At 40.9% G+C, this 6,000-nt stretch overlaps 1 protein-coding gene across 7 annotated transcripts in view; it reads left to right on the top strand.

The window, feature by feature from the left end:
* The first annotated feature begins 5,736 nt into the window (after nucleotides 1–5,736).
* The window catches only part of rbms3 (RNA binding motif, single stranded interacting protein), a 305,125-nt gene continuing 304,861 nt past the window's right edge, over nucleotides 5,737–6,000 (top strand). For 3 of the 7 annotated variants that reach the window (XM_038725797.1, XM_038725795.1, XM_038725796.1), the window contains exon 1: nucleotides 5,739–5,926. The gene's annotated coding sequence lies outside the window, so the exon portion shown is untranslated. Of the gene's footprint in view, nucleotides 5,927–6,000 lie in introns of all 7 variants that reach the window. The other 4 variants (XM_038725792.1, XM_038725790.1, XM_038725794.1 and 1 more) reach the window with 2 other exon arrangements.

The following is a 6,000-nucleotide window of genomic DNA, read 5'->3' as shown; positions in this document are numbered from 1 at the left end:
TAAAAGTAGATGTTTTCAGAGAAGGGAAGTGTTATTATGAATGCTGACAATGACATAACTGTAACAGAGTAGAATAGTCAGACATATTTCTCCCTTTTTTTTTTTGACTTAAAAAAATATGTCAGTAAAGCAAACAAACCAGCAAACAAGCTGAAAGTAAAGCCTAACCTCCTGGAGGCAAAGTTCCTCGGCATACTCACAACAAGCAGACAAAAAAAGACAGCCCAAGACCCCGACAAACCCCTTTCACATGTAATGATTATTCCCCTTCATTAAAACTGCTAGTAACCCTGTTAGGCTGGAATAGACTCACTACGGGTAATCGTGAAAACACTTTTAATCAACGCACAGAAACAGTAGAGACCTTGCTAGAATGCATTCACTCCAAATAAAGCAGGCTCTTTATAAACAGGCGCAGCAAAACAGCTAAGACCCTGATAAGACTCCTCACACTCTCCATGGCGAAACCTGCCTGTGAATGTCTCCTGACAGCTCCTTAGCCCTTGTTAGAGAGAATCACTTCCTAATGATTCAACCCAGCTTGGAAACATCAACACACACAAAGTAACACTTGGGCATGCAGTTTTACATGAAGTCGCATAGCCTACACTCACATGCAGTCGCTGTGGCAAACTGGATTCACTGATGTGAAGTTTCTGTGATGACTTTCTGATGAGCAACAAAAAAAAATTTAAGGCTAAAATGTCAGTGTAAAATCAGGACTAAATTATGGGAGTCTGTTGTCGGTGGGGCATATTTTACTAGCACAAAGCAAAACGGTGTAGCCAAAAATTGTTGAAACAACTAAAATATGAGATTTTCCAATAGACGTCTTGGGATAATTTTTACCAGATGCTAATATGTTTTTTTGTATTCAGTATGCTATTTCTCCTTTATGTTTCAAATCATAGCAAATAAAATGCATAAATTAAACTCATTTAGTGTCATTTAGTGTTATACATTTTTCGGGTTGGATCTTTCAGACCTTTAAAAGCCATAATAGAACCAATTGGACTGCAAAATCATTTTCAGTTCACACCCGTGAAAATATATATATATTTTTGCCACCTCTATGCACACTGTGGTGTATGTATGTGCTTGCTCATCGGCACCCACACACACACACACACAACACACACACACACACACACACACACACACACACACACACACACACACACACACACAGAAACAGAGCAGTTGACACATGGTATATCAGCAGGCATAGATCTTTTGTCCTCTTGCTAGTTTTAGCTACACCACTACTCTTGAAACACATTGGGCTTTTGTCCTGAATATTTATGATGCAAATGTGAAAACAAAATAAGAATGGAGTTTTCATTTAAAATAAGCACAATTTAACTCAATGTCACTACTATTTAAATAACAGAAATATATCACAAATACTTTTTACTTTTGTATTTTCATTTTTCATTCACCTTCAGGCTTAAAATGCACTTTTTATTATTTACTATACTTGGAGAATACAGGGATTCGGATTCTGAGAGACCTATACTCATCACTCTCTGAGTTTTCCATTGACCAAAAAACAATGATAACAAAAATTAATGTGTGACTAATATTTTTCAAGGTCCTGTTCTGTGACTCAGAGGTGTTTATTCTCTCATGCAGCAGCAGCTGTATTTTGGTGAAGATCTGCAGCGTGGTGTTTGAACTTTGCCTGAGTTGTCAATCATGCCGACAGTGGGTGGGGTTTGAGTCATGGGTGATGAATTTTTGACAGGTATGATTCAGCGGTGAGGAGCAGGCAAGCATTTGCACAAACAAACACACAAATACAATAAAAGTAAAATGTTAACCAAAATACTTAAAGTGAATACTATATGTAAGTCAAGGCAGGGAACTAATCGTTCTCGATATCAGGACTCGATATCAGGACTATTATAAATAAATACAGTTTAAATAATATTTAATTTCAAATTTCTAAACTACAAATCAAAAAGCTTGCTGCATCCTTCTCCCTTTCTGTTCAGGTATGCTACCCGCTCTATCCTGTGTAAATCCACCTCATCCAAAACAGGCTTATCCCACAGATGCTGTCACTCCTTCATCCTGGGTGTGAGAAATATGGGGGCCAAAGGTGCTACTCCGTAATCAGGCTGGACTGTTGTGCCTCGTCCTGCCAGCGTACAGCTAGACGTGCTGGTAACCGCCACAACTTCACAAGGCTGCTGTGTGACCCGGTAGCCACGGGCCTCAGACGCCTCTTCATTTATCAGACAGCTCCACAAACACCAAACAAACAGAAACATAAACACACACACACACACACACACACTCACACATACATAGAGCAACAAGGTTTAAACACTCTGTCTGACATGGATGATGTTCACTACGGGATTAGACAAATGGATGCTGCATGGTGTCAAAAATAGTGAAAAGGCAGATGTGACATTGGTTCTATTTTCACTTGCGTGTATTGGCAGAGAAGGCAGATTATGAAATACAGTCTTCATCCAATGCTCCGCGTGTGAACAGCAGATTCCATGGCTGAAGCTTTTTCTGTCTGCCTTCCTCACATGCTCTTAACAGCACTCTCAACACCTACATTTATATATTTATTAAAAAAAACGAAAACACGATTGGACCAAATTACTTACATCTTGCGTCAGTCTGTAAAAAGCTTAACATCTTGACACTGGCTTTTAGTGAAGGCTGCAGCTTCCCAGGAGTGTGGCATGCTACGACAACCAAAGAGCATACCATCATACCTCAAGGTCCCTCTCTTGAGCTAGTGCTTCTTCTTCTCTGGGAATGGATGTTGAGCAGGTTCTGGGTTCAATGCTGAGAAGTTCAAATGATGGATTGAGCCATGTAGCAGCTGGATTGTCTGTCTCATAAAATCAACCATGAAACCAATAAAACCTCTGAAAAGCCAACAGTTCCATTGATTAAGATGTATGCCTGCAAGGAGGAAGGAGGAATGGTAGCGTGTAAATCTGTGCATACATTTATTGCTTTTTGTTTGAAGTACACAAAATTTGAAATGCATAAACTCCAAACTATAGTCTAACAGTGTACTTCATGAAAGAGGCTCTGCTGCTCATGCTTTTGATCCAAAGTCTCAAAGTGCCCCCTAGTGGGTATTTTCTGTGTCTGCTCTAAACAAGGTCTGGAGAACATTTGACCCTAAAATAAGGTCTCAGCAGTTCACTATGCTAATAAAGAGGACATTTTCAACATGAGATCAAAGGATGACACTCAGCGTCTGACACAGTTGGAGTGTGTTAGCTGTTTAGTGTACTAAAACAAACTGCTGAGTGTCTGTGTTTTAATAGAAATAATACATACTATAAAATAATGATATATTCCATCATATTATTTTAATCAGGAATTATTAATCCCTTTATGTAAATCCTCTATAGGTAAGTGGTGACAGAAGGACTTTCCCCCCTTTACTCTTAATACCCTTACAGCTTTGAAATGAAACTTCACCATCACAATTGACACAGGCTTTGTCCGTGTGATTGTGAAATCCCAGCTTCTCCATTTGAATTGCTGTAATTCAAGCCACATGGAGTACAAGAGGGGGGGTAGGGGGGGTGGACAGTCTGTGTAGAACAGCCTCAAAAGCCATTGATTGATAATACACTCTGTCTTTCCATCTCTCCATAACTCATTCCCACAACACATCCTGGCACCTTATCACACTGGCTGGCCCTGAAGGAAAACAATTACCGGAGAAGCGGAACAACAATACCCAGAAAACATCTGCTTGTGCCGGCTGGGGCCACTGACATGCCTGACTGTGTGTCCCTGCTGGCTTATATAGACAACACATGCCTGCCTGGATACGCTGAGGGGCCCGAATGTACAGGGCCCAGTCTCCTGTTCCTCATAGCGCCTTACCCTCCGCCTGTTTGCCTGCCGATCCACCTGCCTCTCTGACTGCCTGGCAATGGCAGCTCTGCCATAACAGATGAGGGTCCGCCTGTCAGAGCAGTTGTTCATTTGGGTGAATTCCCTTCTGCTTGGATGAGACAGTGCACCAATATGGCTACTAAGTTGAGGCACACAGGGAGGCGGTGAAGATGGAACAATGGGCCAATGGCCATATGATGCCCCCCTCATGTTATAGCTCAGCCCAGCAGTTTGAAAGGTTCCATCTTTAGGGTACACAGAGCTTAACAATGATCAAAGAGCACAGAAAAATTAAAAAGAACTGCACACTGTAGAATCAAACATATTATTTCCACTACATACTGTATAGCACCTCCTGGAGTCTTTTCATTCCATATTTCCACATAAAGAGGACCACAAAGCACCTATATGACCCAAGATTCAAATTACATTTTATCATCAAAGAGTGTGGTTTGGTGGCCATTATATCCTTACAAATCCAAACTGAGCTAGTTCAAAGCTAGTTGGCTCAGTAGTTATTGAGTTTGTGTTGCCACCTTGTGGTCATCATTGAGGTTTACTAATAAGGGCAGACTTTGGGATTGGAATGCCCAAAGGCATCCAAAGATAGATGAAAGGGGTCACAAGATAATTTAGGGGATAACACAAAATGTAAAATACTGGATACTTCATTATCTTTAAGCTTCTAAAAATCCTACAAATAAAACAATCTGAGAAGAACTGTTCACAACTCATGTCTACACTAAGGTTACAACCTGTGATGAGGGGTCACAGGTAGATCACTTTGCTTTAAGCCAAACATAATCAGAACCACAGTGGGTAGTAGGAAAGCAAGAAAAGTTCTGCTTTTTATTTCAGTGTTTGGAATTTCATATATTTAAAAATTGCTGTGTTTGGGGGGGGGGGGTTAAGATGGGATGGGACTGTAGAAGAGTCACTAAGGTCAAATTACTTACTAGCTTAAAAGAGACTACAATAGATTTTTATAATGCTCTATACTCTATAATTGCTCTATACAATATAGGCTATTCCCCTTTACAAGTGAATTGAGACCTGTTGGAAAAAGTTGTATTGTCAGTAACAAACTTAAAATGTCAAATAAACAATTGGCTTCATATTACACAAAAACTGCACATCTTGTTCATATTTGCTTCTTTTCAGTCTACAGCACAGAAAGCTCTATGAGACCTCATTTCTACAAAAACAAAAGGTAACAAGTAGGCCAACTAGCAAAAATACATATACACATAAATGTAACTGTAGCATTTCCAACAAGGTGTCAAGTTCTTGCTACATCAGAATTATTAAACTTTGTTCATGGTGTCACAAATCGGCCTAAAGCCGGTTTTAAAAAGGGAATCACACATGAAATATATTTTAAACAAAAACTAATGACGTAAACGAGGCTGAAATAGGCTGAAATAGGCTGAGGCCCAATTTACTCAGGTGTGGATAGATTTCTGATGTCCTTCCCTACTCTGCCCAAACCAGTCATCCAGGAAACAGACAGAGAGGGAGGGACGTCACAACGGTGATCTTCAAGATGATGACAAATTGTAACTACAGAGACAAATTTTAAATTGTGTTTTTGGACAGGTTGGTGCATGGATGCAGATGCTTCTGCTTTAAATAACGTGGGGGCAAGTCATTAGCAACTTCTTGTCTCTAGCATACAGGATCTTTCGAGGAGCACCTGAAGGCACCATTTTTTGACACGAGCTCGGTGTTACCGTGCGGTGGGAGGGTTTGTTTGGTGACAGCTCGCGAGGACACGCCCGCCGTGACAGCAGCGGCAGCGGGCTGTGGAGCTTTGACACCGCGCGCTGACTCCACAGAGGTGACTGATTTTCTCGCAACCTCTCTGCCAGATTTTGACGGAACAACTTCTCATACAACTAAATGAACCGGTTGCTTGTTGTTCTGCCCCAGACTGCTGTGGCTTTCCGCGTCAGAGCAACAACAGAGATGTAAAGCAAGTTGCACTACCGCATCTTCCTCTTGATATGCTTCTGACATAACAAGGAGCCAAGAAGTGACAGAGGTATTTCGGCATTCTTTTGCGACTTGTTTATGTTAGTGTACCGCCGCCATGTGCTGTTGAAGGTATACAGACAC

This window comes from Micropterus salmoides, unplaced genomic scaffold (genome assembly GCF_014851395.1).
Source record: "Micropterus salmoides isolate LMB-PRFRI ecotype aquatic unplaced genomic scaffold, ASM1485139v1 Ms_hic_scaffold_17, whole genome shotgun sequence".
NCBI classification, from domain to species: Eukaryota; Metazoa; Chordata; class Actinopteri; order Centrarchiformes; family Centrarchidae; genus Micropterus; species Micropterus salmoides.
The sequence above is the reverse complement of the archived record's forward strand: the minus strand, read 5'-3'. Positions and strand labels throughout refer to the sequence as shown.